The 19580-nt window shown below is 40.1% G+C and overlaps 1 protein-coding gene and 1 long non-coding RNA gene across 4 annotated transcripts in view; one reads left to right on the forward strand and one right to left on the reverse strand.

Annotated features, from left to right (window-relative positions):
* The window catches only part of cntn4 (contactin 4), a 305165-nt gene that overhangs the window by 42015 nt on the left and 243570 nt on the right, over window positions 1-19580 (reverse strand). The gene's annotated exons all lie outside the window — the stretch shown is intronic.
* On the forward strand, window positions 335-19523 carry LOC118598739. Its single transcript, XR_004947834.1, has 2 exons — window positions 335-382; window positions 15762-19523. It is a non-coding gene; the product is annotated as an uncharacterized LOC118598739 (long non-coding RNA).

The following is a 19580-nucleotide window of genomic DNA, read 5'->3' on the forward strand; positions in this document are numbered from 1 at the left end:
ATCCTTTATTTGGCCTACTTCACTTGTATTTTGAGAAAAAGGCCCAAAAAAAATCAAAATGAGTTGTATGTGAGTAGGCAAATCTAACACTATAAATCCATCTTCATCTCAGCCAAACATTACCTGTTAAATCATCATTTCTTTGACTCATTTGGCTAGAAACCCGACAAATATACTTAGTCAGATTTAGAGCTTTCGCAGTGTTCTCTTCCTCAGAAGGGATTTTCTTCGTCTGACTTTCATCAGATCTCTGTATAGGAGCAGAAACTGAAATCAGCTTTAGGAGAAAACGCACTTAATCACAGTTTATTCAGGCTTTCGCGAGAGGCCGATTCTTTTCTCGCAGGAAATTACAATGGACCGGATAATTGCAGCGGAAAATGTAAGTTGGATCTTGTTTTTCCTGCCATTAAAAGTTCACAGGTACAGTAAGATGATGTTTCTTTGGAATATTTCTCCAAACATGGAGAATTCCCCGAGCAGGGACAGGAGGTGTTGATCTATGCTCCTGAGTGCTTTCAAACCCTGGAACGGTGATGGGGGGGAGGGGCTGTATAAGATAAATTGGAAGGCTGTTCGTCTAAGGTTCCCCACAGTGCGCTGCGCTGTGGAGAAACGGCCTTGTCAGCCGCATAAATCACACCCAGCTGTGCAGCACAGACTAAGGACACCGAAACCTGCAGAGCTCCAAGCAACTGCAGAGAAACTTCTCAGATGTCTTCCACATGACTCGCCCTTTTTTAGCCAAATTGTTGACGCCGGGCTTAATAGTCAGTGAGGGATGAGAAAACGGGTTTACCTTCTTTTTTTACTGTCTTCTTATAAATAAAGGTTATTATGTCAGAGCCTCACAGACCTTAATAGTATTTAGATCCAAGGAAATCCCTTTAGACGCCATGAATAATCCAACTTGGTTCTCCACTTACTCGTTAGCATCTCCAACAGCTCCATTAGCTTCCATGCTAACGTTGGTTGCACCAGGCTGTTGAAGTCCCATGAGAAAGATGTTGTTCATTCTTACTTTTTCTCTCCAGGAGATCTTGCCGATTATCTTGTTGTTCATTATGCACCTTTTCCTGTTGAAAATCTTCCATGTGTTGTAACAGCAGTGATAGCTTAGCCTCAAGTTACAGGAGTGTTGTTATGTTAGCATCCATATGTAGCAGTGGAGTTAGCTTAGAGCTCAAAGCTCCTTCAAATCGGCTTCTTGATTTTTCTTCGGTGCCATGTTCAACTCTCCTTATTGCAGAATTACTACTGCTTTGCAGTAGCTTTGTGATTAAAGTCACTTTTAAACAAGTTTGAAAAGATGAAGAGTTGAGGAGAGTTGAAGACACGCGTAAGCTCGCTCATGAACCGGAACTGGATGTGATAGTACCATAATATATCTGTATATCTAGATATATACACAAATATACATGCTCTATGAACACTTCACAACACAGTTACCACATACACGACAATCGTTTGTTCCATTTTCATGACCCTTGCAGTGGCCATGTGAGACACACCTTCCCGTAAGACGTTGCTGCTTCTCCTTTATGACCCTCTACAGACCCGGAAACCTAAATATCCACAGTACCCCATACAAGTTAATACCCAGAATGGGTGCATCTACCAATACTTTTATGTCTGCTCAACACACCGTAGCACAGAGAGAAGGTTCTCTCTGTCTGAATTACATCAGCACATGTATGAGCAAGAGCCCTAACCCAACAGAGTTCAGTGTTTATTCAGTACATCTGAGCTGTACAGCCTCCAGCTTTTGCAGAGAACTGGCAGAGCCTTTTTCTGCAAACATCATTTCATCATTTAATATTATTCTGTTAGCATTGTGAACATAAAAAAGTGTTTGTTGGTAAAAAGGAAAAACTGACTTTACAGGTAGATTCAGGCCACTCAGCAGTTGAAATGGGTACCGTTTGGATTTGATCAGGTGCCAGTACTGAACCAGTATGTTGAAATGGTCCAGGTGCCTAAACGGTGCTTGAACCAGTGCTTAAAAAAAGAAAAAAATGCTAATTTTCCCCAAAAACATCTAAGTGTGAACAAATAGCATCACAGGATGAAGGACAGTATTTGACTGAGCCAAAGATTCCTGACAGTCTGCCCTGCAGAGCTGCATCTCCATTTTCACACACATGGAAATACAGATGTATTTATTTCATCACTTACCAAGTGACCATTTCAATGTGGGCTCCATATGGTTTACGCTTGGGATGAATTGGTGGGTCCCAGGTGGGTTTGTCTGCAGGTTCCATGGTGGCCCCACCTGTGTTTGCCCACACTGGCTTGAGTGCTGGGCAGCTGAGCTCACTAGCTCACTACACTGTCCGCCGAGCAGCTTGTTAGCTCGCTACGCTGTCCACCGGGCGGAAGGTTAGCATAGTGACCCAGACCCCTGAGTCCCCACCTAAGCCAATGTAGACGAACACAGATGGAGCCACCATGGAACCACGAACAAGCCCACCTGGGGCCCACCAATTCAGCCCAAAGGTAAACCATATGGGGCCCACGTTGAAATGTTGGCTGGGATAACGCCATGACATCTGTCTGTTTTCAGATCATTGTACACATCACTCTTATCCTCCTGAATTAGTCTGCCATTAGTTCAGCCAAACTTCACTCGCTTCGGCTTCAGTATTTTGATTGAATCTTCTCCCACCCTCATAGCCCCGCCCACTTTTATATTAACCCGCCTGCAATTACTAGAAAAAGATTGGCTAGAATTTCAGAGCAAAACAGGCTACAAGTAACAGATGTTCAAAAGCACCAAAATGAAGTCGGAAAAGTACATACAGAAATATGTGCTTTTATGTGGTACTGGTAGAACCATATACCATACGTTGTGCCGGTAGTATGGGTCAGTATATGTCTATTTCAGAACATGTAGTACTGTATATATCGATATCAAAAACTTTGACTCTGAAAATGTCAATACCCGTAAGGCCATATATGTCGATACCAGCAGTACTGTGTACATCGGTACCTGTAGTATCATATATGTCAGTATCAGATGCATCGAGATCATTAGAACAATACCCTTTGGTATCATAAACACAGATAGAGTACCATATACGTCAGTACTGGAAGGGCATTATACCTTGGTACGTGTAGTACAGTAAGTGTCAGTACCTGTTGTACCAAATACGTCAGTTCTGGTCGTACATTGTACAGTACACTTTCGTACCAGTAGTCGAGTTGATATTGGCACCGGTAAAACAGTATACATCAGTACCAGTAGTACCAGACATGTCAGTACTGACAGTAAAGCATAATTTTTTTGTACCAGTAGTACAGTATATATTGGTACCAGTGGAACAGTATACATCAGTACAAGTAGTAAAGTATACTTTGGTAATGTTTATACCGATAGTACAGTATACCAGTAGTACAACATATGTCCGTACTGGTATTACAGTGTATGTTGCTACCAGAAGTACTGTACATGTTGTATCGATGGTACAGCATACATCTGTACAGGTAGTACAATATACGTCGGTTATAGAGCTGTTACTCTTGTAACCCGCCTAAGTAGTGTTAGCTACTGAATATCAGTACCCATTTCTATTTTAGACCAGTTTCTAAACTAAAAAGTAAAAACATAGAGGGTATAGATAAAAATGTACAACTTTGAGATTGAGGATCTGGGAAAAAGCCAGAGTTAATGTTATTTAGTGATAGAAACGTACATAAAAGTAATTAAAGAAACTGGGGTTAAGATTCTTCAAGGATGAAAATAGGTTTTAGGATCTGAATGGATCTTTTCTTACAACATTGATTCATGAAATCAGTGAATTTATATTTAATGTCAAAATCCGTTACAATTAAGTTAAAATGAAAAAAATCTGGTGCATAAAAACTGTTTTAATAAAAAAACTTGAGAAAAAATGAATTATTATTGAAGAAAATGATATATGGATAACTAGAAACCTGATTGATTCAGGAGATTCAGAGGTCTAGTTTGGACTGCAGTGGATGACAGCGGACTTCTACTTGTCATTCGTCTCCTTGAAAAGCCAAAGAAATAAGAGACACCGCCACGCTGGTGTTCAAGTGCAGCTTACAAGTCTTAGGAAAGCTCTGCGGCTCATCATCCGTCAGTCAAAGGGAAAATGCTCCTCTGACAGGTGTGTTTATCAGTCCGACCTGGCTGACAGAATCACCTCTTCTGTAGAGGAAACTCACACCGTAACACAGAGGAGGTGTTCACCAACGACGGCAGGAAAAATCGTTTCCTTTGCTTTGCAGCTGGAACCTGAGATGTTTTCTTTCATTAGGACAGCCAGTTTGCAGGCAGCGCTGTAAACGACTTTGCCTTTCTTTCTTTCTTTTTTTTTTTTTTTTGTAGTTCATGGTGTGCAGAGCCTTTTTTTCTCCAGGGTACCAGCTGGCACCAAACCCTCTTTAGAAATATTGTTGCTTTAGAAAGGAAATGTGTCCAGAGGGCACAGCTTTGGCACAAGTATTAATCTCTTTCTCTGTGAAATTCATGGTAATGCCATGGCTCGAGTGAGAATTAGCATAATGGGAACATTCACCCCCCCAGCTTCAACGGTTTTTATTTTGTTTTTCAGTTTCATTTACTGTTATGATGGAATTTTAATTTTTTTATTCAAAAATCAGAGTTCTGGGACTTATCCTTCCCTTTGCATTAGAAATACTTCACACATAGTAGAAAATTAGAAAAGTAATATGTTTAGATCACTCAGTCCAGATCTCATATACAGTCAATGCTTGGAATTGATGTTTGCTGGATAAATTCAGCACCAAAAGTTCAAAATAAAAGTCATGCCGCTAACAAATGTTTTCCTTTATTTAAATTCACAAAGAAGTTGTATCAGAAGTATTGACTGTGCTTGAAAAATGAAGCTTAAAGTTGTAATCTGAGTGCATTTTTTTGCACATTATAAGAATCACTTAAAAACCTTAACTACTAAAAAAAAAACTACACATTACAATCCGAAGCACCTAGATGGAGTATTTCTGGTTGGGTTTACTGGTTTTGAATCATTTTTGAGAGATACATGGCTCTCTATCAAAATGTCTGCCTGGATTTTTAGAGGTTTGGGTGTTTTTGTAAATACACTAACTGGCTAACATTAAGGGTGGTGGACTGTGTTTTTTACGTGTTACAAACACGTTTATAAAGTCACAGTAATGTTTGTTTAGCGGCATCAGTCTCAAACAAGGTTGACAGTAAAATGTATTGTGGATATGCTAATTTGGCTAACACTTCTAATGTAGAAAACATGGCTAATGCTTTTAACGGGTGCAACAAGGCTAACGCTTCTGGTAAGTAACACTTCTAATGTATGCAACATGGCTAACCCTTCCAATGTGAAAAAATGGCTAAGGTTTTTAAGTGGTAAATATTGCTAACACTACTTAGGCGGGTTACAAGGGTAACACCTCTAACATGGGAAATAGGGCTAACACTTTTTACATGGGTAAATGGTTTACTCTTATACCATGGCTAACATTTCTAACATGGCTAACATGGCTAATGCTTCTATTGATGCTAACATGGCTAATGCTTCTATTGATGCTAACATGGCTAATGGTTCTAACATTGGTAAAATTGCTAATGCTTCTAACGTGGCTAAAATAGCTAATATGTGGCTAACATAACTAACAGTTCAAACATGGCTGACGCTTCTAATGTGTCTAGCACTTCCAATGTGGCTAACGCAGCTAACATTTCTAACATTGCTAAAATGGCTAGCACTTTAAACATGACTTACACTTCTAACATGGCTAACATGGTTAACGCTTTTAACTTGGCTAACAAGGCTAATTTTTAAATGAGGCTAACATGGCTTCTAATGCGAGTAAATGGTTAACACTTCTAACACGGCTAAAATAGCTTACACTTCTAAGGTGGCAAAAAATAGCTAACACTTCTAACATGGTTTATGCTTCTACACTGGCTAGCGCTTCTACAGTGGCCAACGCTCCTAACTCTTCTAACGTTGCTAAAATGGCTAGTGCTTCAAAAATAGCTAAAACTTATAAAGTGGCTAACATGGTAACGCTTCTAACATGGCATCCATGGCTAACGCTTCTTACATGGGTAATATGGCTAGCGCTTCTACATTAGCTAACATGTAGCAGGTTAGAAACAATTTCTAGAGTTACTATGAATGCAGAAGGAATGTCCTAGTAAACAACAGTTTTTTTTCATTTGGCTAAATACAGCGTAATCATAATTAAAAGATCACTGGGAAAATGTTTATTATAGATCACAAAAAAGGGTCGTAGTGGGTCTTTAACAACAATGTTGCACTGAAACACGCTGACTGGGAAAGTCTTAATTCTCGTCAGTGGAACATGATGTGATTGTGTTGGTAATTGCATTGCGCTGGGAGAGAATTTATCCCTTTCCACAGGGGTTTTGCTTTAGTCACAAATTGGCGCTCTTGGTTTTACTCTCCCTCTCACAGATATACATCTCCAGTCGGTGCTGAGTTTTTTTTTCCTTCAGGCCTAAAGAACACACACATGTTTCACAGGAAATTGTCAGAGGAACCAAGATGGATTACTGGCGCTACACTGGCGGATTCTCACTTTGAGAAATGATATCGGCGCCCGTCTTACAGATAAAAATAATCCTGCCGCTGAACGTGAAGCTTTCGTGACCTAATCTCTGAAAACAACTAAGAATTCACTTTTGTGTCGGTCTGACATTTATTTGAGTTTACACAGAAACAAAGCAACAAATTTTGTTTCACCTACACTAGATAAGAGAGGAAAAAAATACAGCCAATTCAGCAACTGTTTGATAGATAAAAACGAATGGCTCTATATGAGCTGAAGGCTTAATGGCTTAGAGGGTATTCTGCATGTAAATGAGCCGCTGGAGTGAAGGAGGCTTCGCAATAAGAGCTGGACGGCGGATTGATCTACAAATCATTTTGATGGGCTCTCAATGGGAGCGCAAAATCAATCCGCGGCGGTGATCATGACTGACAAGCAAAGGCCAATGTACTGTCAGTTTATCAGGGCGCTGTCCTTTAGCCCGCAGACGCTGCTCACGGAGGAAGGCCGGGAGGCTTCGGAGCCGATTTTCAGCAGAGAAGTTCTACAATATTTCTGCTCGTGGGTAGAAAAGCAGACTTCACTCGGTGATGGAGAGAAAAAATAAATATGCACGACATTCAATAGTTCAGAAAAAGCTGTCACTCCTTTAGTTTTGGTCACTTTTTTCATTGATCCACAACCCTGAGACCAGGTTTGACCCCAGCGGTCTTTATGAAGATGGCAGGTACAGAGCAACAGTGATGCAATGTTCACTCCGAAGTTATCATGTTCAAGTGATGAAAAGTTTACGTTAATGCGTGTATATGTGCGTTTCAAAACAAACCCCAGGACCTCTCAACGCGTCTGTACATTGACCTGACATTAAAATGTAAACTAGCTTTGGTCTTCTGTTCAAGTTCACTTGTTTTTTTTTTTGTTTTTTGTCTGACCTTGTGTTTTTTTACCTCCTATCATTTTGCAAAATGTCTTACAGTTCCGTTTTGCTGTTTCAAGTTTGCGGTTTGTCACGTTTGGGTTTGTCAATTAGTTTTTATTGAGGGTCCCTGCCTTGCAATGATTGGTCCGAGTCCACATTTTTATGTGAACCGCCACCGCCAAACAGCTTGTTGGAAGGCCACACCCCTACACTTGAAAGTGGGCTACATGTCAATCAAAGCTTTTGAATGTTCAACATGAGACCACATACTTTTAAGATATTGGTCCGGTCCAGTTCTCATCTACAGTCAATGGCGATTCCTGACAATGAAATCATTAAATTCCCAAACAATCAGGCTTTGATTTCGGCCATGTTTCACTTTATCGACTAAATGGAGCCAAATTTAATCTCTTAGTTTGGAAACCAGCAGTTTAGAGAAGTTAGAACATTTTCATAATACTGAAGTTTTCCAAGAGAAAAATACCTTCAGGTTAGAAAGGACAGACTCATTTCAGTGCATCCGTTACATATCGTCAGCCTGAAGGATCTTTTTAAACCAAATAAACAACTTTATTTAAAACAATTTCAGTGTAAAAGTTCATCCTATAGTTTCATCTAAGCTTGTGTGTGTGTGTTTGTGTGTGTGTCCCTGACATGATATTCCATAAAAAGATCACGTTCACCCAAGCCAAGTTTATCTAATGATCACAGATGATCACACAGTGCAGTTCTCCTGCGCTGGAAGACAAAATAATTCATATTCATCTGAAGTGATGGGATTTTCTGGGCAGCCTGAGGCGAAAGTTTAAATATAAATCAGGGGAAAAAAAGAAACAGTGGAGGAAAAAGTTTGCATTAGAAATGCATGAAATATTGCTAAGAACTTAACTGGTTCACTGTTGTGGGTTGGTCATCGTGCAGAGGCTTTTTCTCCTGAAGTCAGCTCAGTTCTTCTTGAGACGACTGACAAAAAACTGTCTTTAAGCATCATTAACGATTAAATAATCCTATAAATGTGTCATAAATTCATTTTAAAAATCCGTATTATACTGTGGAATTTCTTGTCAGTAAAGTTTCTTTACATTTTTCTTCCTAAAATGTTTTATTATTATATATAAATCTAAAAATATTTTACAAATTTGTCATGTATTTTAAGGTGGAGGTAAACCTGGTTTTACGTGTGAGGAGGTAAAAGGTGAGGTCATGTTGGGCTCGATATGGAGAGAAAAGAGACTCAGTTCATTTGTGTGCGTAAATCTCGATTTGTAACTCATATTTTTTGGATTTTTGTATGTACTTGTAAGTGTTTATTCACGTGTACACTCAAATACCAAAAACGTACAAATGAAAACTATAATTTATGGATGCACAACTTAAAGTTACAACTAACTACAGATTCAGAACTGCTCTTTTATGCATACAAATCTGTAAATAGTACACAGTGATCACATGACACACACACACAAAAAACACATTTACATACAGATCATTAGAGTCATTGAATTTACATTGGAGTGAGTCTTTCAGAAAAAGAACACAGAAAAAAAAAAAAAAAACTAGCAAGTGTTTTTCTCTATTTTAGTTGTGTAATAAGATATTTGATCTTTGTGTATAATTTGATATTTGTGTAATTTATATGACAAAACTAGCTTCCTAGTAACCTTTCAGTGACAGACTTGTTTTAAGGACAGGGAATCTCAAAAACCGTGTTAGAATCTCAAAAAAATATTGCATATTTTTAAGCAATAACCTAATGGAAACAATGTTTTTTTCTTTTAAATTTTAAGTATTATTTGTCAATGGTTTCTCATGAACCGACTAACTTGATTTAGGAAAACTGGAAAAAAAATGTTTGACTCATAATATTGAAAATAAATATTCCTTATAATGTGTAACTAAAGCAATACTAAATGATTATGGTCTCTAGAAATACAATTTATTAGACTTTTGACTTAAATTTGGGGGAAAATAAATAAATATGCCAAGTTTTTTTAAGGCTATGTTAAGGTTTAATATTCTAGACAACAGATAAAGGTAAATATAAGTGTTTATAATTTATTTGCATTTAAAGGTAAATTAAAGTAGTTTTATTGCCAACATTTTTCGCAAGTATTTTTCAACTTGTTTTGAGTATTATACTTTCTTTTTAGTATAAACACTATTTACAAATACAGTTGATCTTATAATAACACAGTTTGAAAAATAAAAATAAATGGTTGTCTTTTTTTGGTAAATGAAAGACCCGTCTGACTCCAAAACTGAGTTTTATTTAACACTTATGAAACAATCTGATTTAAAAAGCATTAAAGTATCCACCTGAAGGATTATATTGTTTTTTTCAAAAAAATGGTCAACTTGGTCAAAAAGGTGAAATGAACTCCAGAGTTTTATTGATTTAAATACAGCCGTGAAGAGGATGGTTCTGCTGGTTCTTCCTGTTCAGTCTCATGAATGCTCAGAATTGGAGATTTTATTTTTGGACACATTTTTATGGAATTTCTACTCTTATATTCACATTTAAGGTAGAATGAATAATTACTCATTTTATTATTCTTTCTTCTTAAAAGAAGATTAAAAAATCTCTATATTTAAGCTAATTTTGCTGAAAACAAGTCTTTTAATCTCAGTGAGCAGAAATAATTCAAATATTATTAATACAAATTGAAATTTAAATTCTTTAAAGGATTTTTCTGACAGTTTGATGTTTGGATAAATAAGCTGAACATAGGAGGGTCCACTGCTGTAATTGTATTTCTTTACAACTAAAATGTTTTTTTTTAAAGCTCCTCCGTACCGTTGGAGCGTCACTCACCGACTTTTACCCGACTTCCCTCCTAAAAAGAAACGTAACTGCCCCCCTCTGAGGCCAGGAACTCATTTCCCCTGTCGTGAACCGATGGAACTGACAGACGTTTGGAGGAATTAAACATTTACTCTGCGGCTGAGCGACCTGGCACCTGTAGACGCCGTTTTTTGCTACAGCCCGGATCAGCAGAGCTCTAATCCTCGCGTTGCTTTCAAAAGCGGGGGTTAAACAATAAAAAGAAAAGCCCCCACCAGAAGCCCTGTCAGGTACAGAAAGCCTTTCCAGGAGGCGGTGTAATGAATGAAGTCACACTGGGTGCCATAAGCCTTCACAAGTTGGGCCCGGCACGACTCGCCCAGAGTGGAAACTCCGCTCTAAAAGCAGATGTTCAATTAGACCTAGCGGGGGGATCAGAAATGTGATGAAACAAAAAATGCAAAGCGACGTTTAAACGGCACAAACAAAGTTTTTAATGAGCCCAACAGCACGCATCCCGAGAGGACAGAAATAGCGGCGATGGTGCCGTCTGTTGGTGCGGATCATTTAATCATCACCTTTATTAATACACCTGTTTTCATGCGGAACCTGTTCGTTCTGAGCGAACGGGAGGAAATCAAAGCAAACATGGACTCTGATGAAAGCCAGCCCGAGACCAGAACGTTGCAGTGAATAAATGAGTTCGCCGGTGTCTTTTCCGAACTCTGAGTCATTATTTTATCTTTCTAGGAAGTCTCAATGCGGTGAATGTGGCTGTTATTGCTACTACATCTGTGTCGTTGTTTTTTTAGTCTCTAAACTTCTGTCAAAGAGCGACCTGAATCGCTAAAGATGCAAAATCACTTGTATCATTAGATTTCTATGTTCAGCCCTTTAATACTGTTACTTTAGCTTCACTGTTGACTTTCTTTATAATACAAATCTTTAACCATTAATGTAATTCCAATGGATTCTAAAGCGGAGAAAAGCAGCTTTGCACCAATATGCAACACTTTAGGTTCTTATCGCATGCTATGATATGATATCCAAAACCACTTTTCTCTGCGTCAGAATCAGCTGATTCAAGTTGATCTCTTCAACGGTCAAGGAGTTACGGATTCATCGGCAACATCTTTAGAGGTAAGAGGTTAACGCTCCAACACTGGAGATTAAGTCTCAACGTTGATGTTCTTTAAAATGTCTAACTCTTCAACCCGCAGGGGTGTCATACTCCAGCATGGAGGGCTGAAGTTCTTCTGCTTTTTTTCAGAAAACCTGCCTTATCTGCAGTCGATAACCTGGCATGTTTTACCAATCAGAAACTAAGATAGCAGGTTAGTTGCCACACAAAGACAGTGTGCTAGCCAAACATAGACAGAGTGCTAGCCAAACATAGACGGAGTGCTAGCCAAACATAGACGGAGTGCTTGCCAACATAGACGGAGCGCTAGCCAAACATAGACGGAGCGTTAGCCAAACATAGACGGAGCGTTAGCCAAACATAGACGGAGCGTTAGCCAAACACAGACGGAGTGTTAGCCAAACATAGACGGAGTGTTAGCCAAACATAGACGGAGTGCTAGCCAAACACAGACGGAGTTTTGGCCAAACACAGACGGAGTGTTAGCCAAACATAGACGGAGTGTTGGCCAAACATAGACGGAGTGTTGGCCAAACATAGACGCAGTGTTTGACAAACATAGACGGAGTGTTAGCCAAACATAGACGGACTGTTAGCCAAACATAGACGGAGTGCTAGCCAAACATAGACGGAGAGTTAGCCAAACATAAATGGATCGTTAGCCAAACATGGACAGAGTGTTAGCCAAACATGGACAGAGTGCTAGCCAAACATAGACGGAGTGCTGGCCAAACATAGACGGAGTGTTAGCCAAACATAGACGGAGTGTTAGCCAAACATAGACGGAGTGTTGGCCAAACATAGACGGAGTGTTGGCCAAACATAGACGGAGTGTTAGCCAAACATAGACGGAGTGTTAGCCAAACATTGACGGAGTGTTAGCCAAACATAGACGGAGTGTTAGCCAAACATAGACGGAGTGTTAGCCAAACATAGATGGAGTGTTAGCCAAACATAGACGGAGTGTTAGCCAAACATAGACGGAGTGTTTGCCAAACATAGACGGAGTGTTAGCCAAACATTGACGGAGTGTTAGCCAAACATAGACGGAGTGCTAGCCAACCCAATTAATGCTAGCATTACAACAAACACAAGCCGCTCCAACAAATGCTAGCAGCTCCAACGAATCCAAGCCGCCCAAACGAATGCTATTAGCTTCAACAAATGATAGTTGCTCCAACAAATGCTAGTATCCCGGACAAGACCCCAATTTATGTTATGCCCTTTTTGTCTAGGGGATCAAAGAGTATAACATAAAAGTTAACTAAGAAAAATGTAACAAAAAACACCAAAAGATTGTCTCCATAAAAAAGGATAACATTATTTACAAGAAAAACAATAACGGACAAAGTATCACACTTTAGATTCGTCTCACATGCTATGATATGCAAAACCACTTTTCTCTTGGACTTATTTTTCTGTGAAGGTTTGAACTTTAAGAGTTTAAACGTGAGAGAAAAGTTTGAAAATGTTCATGTCTGTCTGAGAAAAGGGGATAAAGTGTGTGGTGAGGATTGTTACTGTCTAAAAGATATATTGTAATTGTACACTAAAGTAAACTACTTTGGATATTTAGACTATTTTTTTTTTCTTTTTTCTAACTTCAGCGACAAACGAGGGACCGCTGTATGCCAACAAATGGTCTTCGTCTTCACTGTATCTCATTTTTGCAAACATGCTCCAGGGAGTGGACAGACACAAATAGACTGGTTGAACCCCACCTTCCTCAACAATAGTTAAGATAGGCTCCAGCAACCCCATCATCCTTAAAGGGATCAGGCTGGTTCAGAAGACGGATGATGTTTGTTTAGTATGACACACAGGTCAACTTTATTAATGAACATAGTTTTTTTTTAATGGTTTGGTGCCGGAGAAATATACCAAATTAAGCTTTATGAGTATTTTTCAGCAGGTAAAATTTAGTAGTTATATTTCTAAAAGCAACCTATTTATTATTTACAGACAAAATATGAGAATAGAAAAATAAAAGAGCGAGTTGGAGTGCAGCCTTTTTTGACAAAGCCACAGAAACTCCACGAGATTTCGGCTGCTACAGTCAAACCGTGAAATCCTGGAAACCCCGACTGAGGACGCGTTCTTCCTGTTGAGCGTCTGGCTCAGCAGATGGGTTTATAAATGAAGATCTTCCCGCGAGACATCCCCACGTTTGTGCAACAGTCATGGCTATTTGCTGTGCCAATGTAGGAGGGGATGTGCGAAATATGTGTGTGTGGGGGGAGGAGGGGTGCCAAAGGGTTACGACAGCAGATCAGACGCACAAACTAATAGACTCATCAACATTCTGCAGATCGACTGCAGATCCTTTTGTGTTTACTATCTTTTTCTGTTAAAAAAATAGAAACAGGACTGCATCTTTTTGTGTGGTTCCTGTCAGACCTGATCCCTTCAAAATAAAATCCTTTAATGCAAGTCAAAAAACTGTGATTTTAAAAAAAAACAATGAGAGGTATAAATATAGAAAAATTGGCTTAGTAAAATTCAAAATGATCTTTAAAACAAAATGGAATTTCAATAACGTTTATTTCTTCTTTTAAGGCACGAAAATACCTTTTTTTTTTTTAGTGTAATGTGTCCAAAAAAAAGAAAAAAAACAAAAGGACTTTTTAGATAGGGGATCCTGATCAAGGAAATCAGATGAAACCTTAAAAAAGCAGCAGCTTTTTTAGAAACATCCTTCAACATCCCGACACAGCAGAGCTGCATCAAGTGCTGAAGCTACATTCACAGAAAGCGTGTTACGCACTCAGGACAAGCGAGTGAGGGGCCTCTTCTTTTTCTACTGATTATTAGCGAATGTCCGTCACGTACAGTTGGAAGAGGTTTGGGGCAAAATGTCAAAATGGTGCAAATTTTGTAAATCGTCTACTTTCACAGCTCTATTCCGATTTATGAAAGACTTGGAGTCGTATAATTTTGGTTAGGCAAAAATATAAATGATTAATTTCTCCTTCAGGATCAAGTTTCAAATGTTTGTAACTTTCGTGGATGAAAGGGGACGCCATCCATACCTCATTACAAAGTCCCCAATTGGTCAAATTTTGACTTAGTTTTAATGTACAGAACACGGCTGTGTGTTTTGTATGTAAAGCCCAAAAACGGTTGCAGAAACTTGTACTGCTATGCGTGAACGCAAGAGTTTGAAACACACATTTATGTGCATTTACGCTGACTTTTCATTAGAAGTGGTCACTTGATCGCGCGCTACCAAAGGCGGTGTGAATGTAGCACGTCTGACGCATTGATATATTTCTACGCGGAAACTTGCGTAGCTACGAGCAAAAGAGCTTTAAACCTGGAACCCAAAAACACACGTTTACGCGTTTACATAGACTTTTCATAGGAAACGATCACCTGAACGCACGTTGCCGAAGACGGTGTTAATGTAGCTAAACATGTGACACATTCACGCTTTTTAACCAATCTATCCAACACGGAAACTTACGGAACACGGAAGCCTAAAACGCTCATATACATGCTTTTACGTTTGCTTTTCCTCGGAAGTGGTTACTCAAACGCACGTTTACTGACCACAGTGTGAATGTAGCTTAACATCAGACACATTCAATATTTTTCACTAATCTGTTACTAATTGGAAGCTTGCATAGCTACACGTAAATATGAAAGTATTAAAAGCATATCCCTGAAACACGCATACTCATGCATGTGACACATTTATGGTCTTTTAACAATCTATTTCCAAATAATTGAGATCTCTCATTTGGTTTATTATCAGTTGATTAAAAGGGCTCGAGCACAGCTGACAGAATGACTCAGCAGCCACAGTTTTCCTCCACGTCTTGATTGTGCTGCTTCCAAAAAACCCAATTCTCTTTCCCCAGGAGTCCTGCCCCCAGCTGGGTGCATAGTATTTCCCCACAGCTTGAAGCCCCCCCTTTTAGAAGAACGATGCCTTGCGAAGAAAAAGGAAAGAAAAAAAAAACTCCTTGGTACATTAACATGAGGGAAAATGGAATTTTAGCATAAGGCATTTGCATAACATTGCCATGCGTCACACCTGCTTTAAGATGTATGACCTTTCTGACTGCTCACTCTGAAGGGATGCTGAGATTCTGAATGCGCGTCGGCTTTTTCAGGAGAGGACAAGCAGAGTGGGGAAGGACAAAAACGAGATTCCTACCATTTAGAGAAAGAAAAATAAAGTTGCAAGGCCCTTAGAAAGGTTTTTGCCTCAGCCACAGGCTGTATTCTTCCAATGTTGTGAGGTTTTGTGTTGTTTTAATGTCTCAAATGGACAAAGTCACCACTAGCTGTGAAGTTAAACTCTGATTTGATACAATTTCCATGCAAATCACAACCCACAGCAATCAAATAGTTAGTTTCAAATCTGTCTATTTTTCCAGATATCTGGGGATCCCAAAGCAAAGATGCCTCAACTATCTTCTCCGCCAGCTCATCCGGGAGAATATTGACGTGTTTTCCGGCCAGATAAAAGACAGAGTCTCTCCAGCGTAAACCACCACCCTTAAGAAGGGAAAGGCTTTGGAAAATTGAGGAATTCTAGGAGCTGAGCCAAGCTGTCTGGGGGTAACAAGTAGGGTCTCCCATGGCTGATAGGGAGGTGATGAGTTAGTGGTGGTTTGGTATCTCTTAATGAGAAAAGAACAAGACGGTTCCACAAATCTTAGCACTTTTGCCTCACATCAAGAAGGGCCAGCTTCAAATCCTAGCTGGGACCTTTATATTTGAAGTGTGCATGTTCTCCTGGTTCATAAATGGGTTTTCTGTGGTTCCCTCCCACAGTGTCCCTTTAACGGACTGCTGACCCAACCAGGTTGCACCCCACCATCACCCAACAGTTCCAAGGATAGGCCCCAGCAACCCCATAACCCCAAAAGGGATCAAGCAGGTGAGCTGAGTCAGCAACAACGATGTTTAAAGACGTCACCCGTATTGACGTCACTGGGCCTCATTCTGAAGCCAAGCCTGACGTTGGGACATCACAGGACTAACCACCTACCCTGGCAAGGTCCAGCCCTAAGGGATGATGTGGGCCCACCCCCTGCAGGAGAGCTCAAAAGGTGCATTGTGGTCTGGGTAGTGCCCAGATGGTCCAACCCTCACCAGAAAACTACCGGGAGAGAATTTCATATTTCTACCTCAAACTGAAATTTGGCCATTTTCCATAGCAACAAATGTTTAGGCTAGACACATACAAGAAATAGTGATTCCTGGTTTTGCCTTTTTGTGGACATATATGTGAGAAAAGCTGTGCAACAATTTGACTGTGAAAAAAGACAAAAACAAGGAGTAAAAGACCAGCCCACAACAGCTTCTAACGCATCAGTCACATCTGCCCCTTATGGATGGGGGTGCAGGTGAAAGATAGGAAAGCTGTATGGGGCATGCTGGTGGTCCGCACAACATTTTAAGGTCGTAAACCGTAACATTGAACCTGTAGAGTGTAAATGTTCACACACATTTTTTCCTATGGGCATGCTGCGGGCAACAGGTTGTAGTGAACATTTCGCCATTGTAAAAACCAATTGGAGTTGGTTATTATAAAGATGTGATGTTTACAACACGGTGAAAACAGCGAGTACAGGGGGAAATAGGTTTTATTTTGAAAAATTTATCAAATGCACTTTACATTCGCTAGCATGATTCTCGGTTTAGGTCGTTAATTCTCCCAACTTCACAAAAAAGTGCTCCGACTCGGCTCTGGCGTTCAGCAAAAGTTTGAAGCCAACGAAACGGACATGGAGCGCCGGAGAGGCCAGACCGGACTGGATGTAGTGTGAACACGGGGTAGAATGTAGGGTAGGGATAAGGAGAGTCAACTCCAGGTCCTGTTCCGAAACCCAAACCTGATACAGGTACCCTAACCCAACACTGGACCAGAGGCAGTACCGGACCCGAACCGGCACCAGACGCGGTACCGGGCGCTTCCCGGACCCAAACCAGTACCCTAACCTTAACCAGGTACTGGCACCCTAACCAAAAACCGGACCAGCTGCGGTACCGGACCCAAACCGGTACCAGACCTGAACCAGTACCGGGTTAAGGTTAGGGTATCGGTACTGGGTGTGTCCTGAGGACCAGTGCGCATCCAGTACTGCATCTGGTACCGCGTCCCAAGGATTGAGGACCCTTGAACAGCCAGCAGGTCAAAAAACGATGAGTTGGGGACACCCAAAACATCAAAAAGTGACGTGGGCCTTTACCAAATGTCGAGACGCGATGATTCGTGGATGAGAATGTGTTGGAAAAAGCCGCAGCACCTGTTCGGGTTAACCTCCTGCACGGGTGTGTGAGACTAAGGCATCAACAAACGACTTCTCTATCAAACAGACTTGAGGATGCTCCGTTTTTTTGTGACTTTTGGTCAGAAAACTCGAGATTATCTGTGGATCAATCAGTAAATTAGCACAGATTGGGCCCTCATGCTCACAAACACCAAATCTGCTGCACCTTCAAGGGTTGAACTGTTTGCATCAACAAGGAGAACATGATGAGGATGACGGGGGGGGGGGGTTATTCAACACCCCCCTTCTGTCATCGGGACTGACATTTCAGTGCTGACCTGATCTCTGCCTTCCTGTAACATGCTGAAATTTCGCCGGCTGGTGCGACCCACTTACCCCCCCCCATTCTCCAGACTTGCTCTGAGCTCTCAGCTGCTTTGTTCCAGCTGATGTCATCTAAACCTCATCCCTGCAGAGTTGTCTGGGGTAGATAAGACCCCCCCAACATCCACCCTCCCTCCATGTGCTGGTGTCCTGCAGAAAAAAAAAAAAACTGGGGCTGCTGCTGCTATGAAGATGGATTACCCAGCTGGTGACACGGGCTCCCTGTCTGCTGAAGCAACTGTGGAGCGCTAACGCAATTAAAGCAATTAATCTTCAGTAAAAGGGGGGTGGGGGTTGGGGGGGGGGTTCACAGCTACCTCTAATGATGGCGCACCTTTCTGCACAGGTGCACATCCGAACAGGCTTCCTCACACATGCAAAACACAACCACCCCGCCGCATGCACACAACAAAAAAACTCTGGTGTGACATGCGGGGAATCAAACACTTCAACCACAGCGCCAGTGGCCTACTTTAGAGAAAAACACAAAAAGAAAGATGGAGAGGGAGGAAACAAGAAATCCAAGACAGCTATGGTGAGGACTTTTAGGTAAAAAAAAGAATTCAGAGAAGGAAATCTGAAACGTTTTGGGGATAAATATGTACAAATCTGCTTCATTTAGTAGTTAAAATGCAAACTTTGGCAAAAAAAAATAAATAAGAAAAGGAGGTAATGAATGACTAATAAACGCACCATGTAGATGAATTTTAGGAGGAAATGGAAAACTTTGAGGGTTAATGTGCATGAATCTGTTTTCCTTATTCTCAAAAATGTAAACTTAAGCACACAAAGAGAAGATGAATAAAAGAAGTAAACAACAACATCCATGGACTTCCAGGAGAAAACAACATTTTTGAGGTGCAAACTTTAGCAAGGAAAAAAACTGATGGAGAAAAGGAGAATGCAGTCAAACAAAGACAGCCGTGGAGAGGACTTTTAGGACAAAGGCGCAAATCAGCTTCTCTAAGTCGTCAAGAATGTGAACTTCAGCAAAACAAAAAAAAAAGATGGAGAAAAGGAGGAAATGAATAACTAAAGACAGCTGTGGAGAGGACTTTAGGACAAAACGGAAAACTTTCATAGTTAATATGCGTGAATCTGTTTTTTATATTTGTCAAAACTGTAAAAAAAGAAAAGATGGAGGAAAGAAGGATACAATTCATAAAAACGCAGCCGTGGACCTCTAGGAAAAACAATGTTTTTACAGTAATTATGTGTGAATCTGTTTTTATACTCATCAAAAGTGTGAACTTTAGCAAAAAAGAGATGGAAAAAAGGAGGAAAGAAAAAACTAAATTCATCTGTGAAATCTGAAAAATCAGGAAAATTTTGATGACAAAAATGTGCAAATTATTATTTTTTTACTTTACAAAAATGCAATTTTTAGTAAGAGATAAAAAAGATGGAGAAAAGGAGGACAGAATAAACCAAAGACAGTCCACGGGATTTTTAGGAGAAAAACTGAAAACTTTAAAGCTATATATGCCTGAATCTTTTCTTTTTTACTTGACAAAAATGCAAACTTTAGCAAAAAAATAAATAAATAAAAAAGAGGAAAGCGGAAACCGAAGACAACCATGGAAGGAAATTTGA

The sequence above is a fragment of the Oryzias melastigma genome, linkage group LG5, assembly GCF_002922805.2.
Source record: "Oryzias melastigma strain HK-1 linkage group LG5, ASM292280v2, whole genome shotgun sequence".
Lineage (NCBI taxonomy): Eukaryota > Metazoa > Chordata > Actinopteri > Beloniformes > Adrianichthyidae > Oryzias > Oryzias melastigma.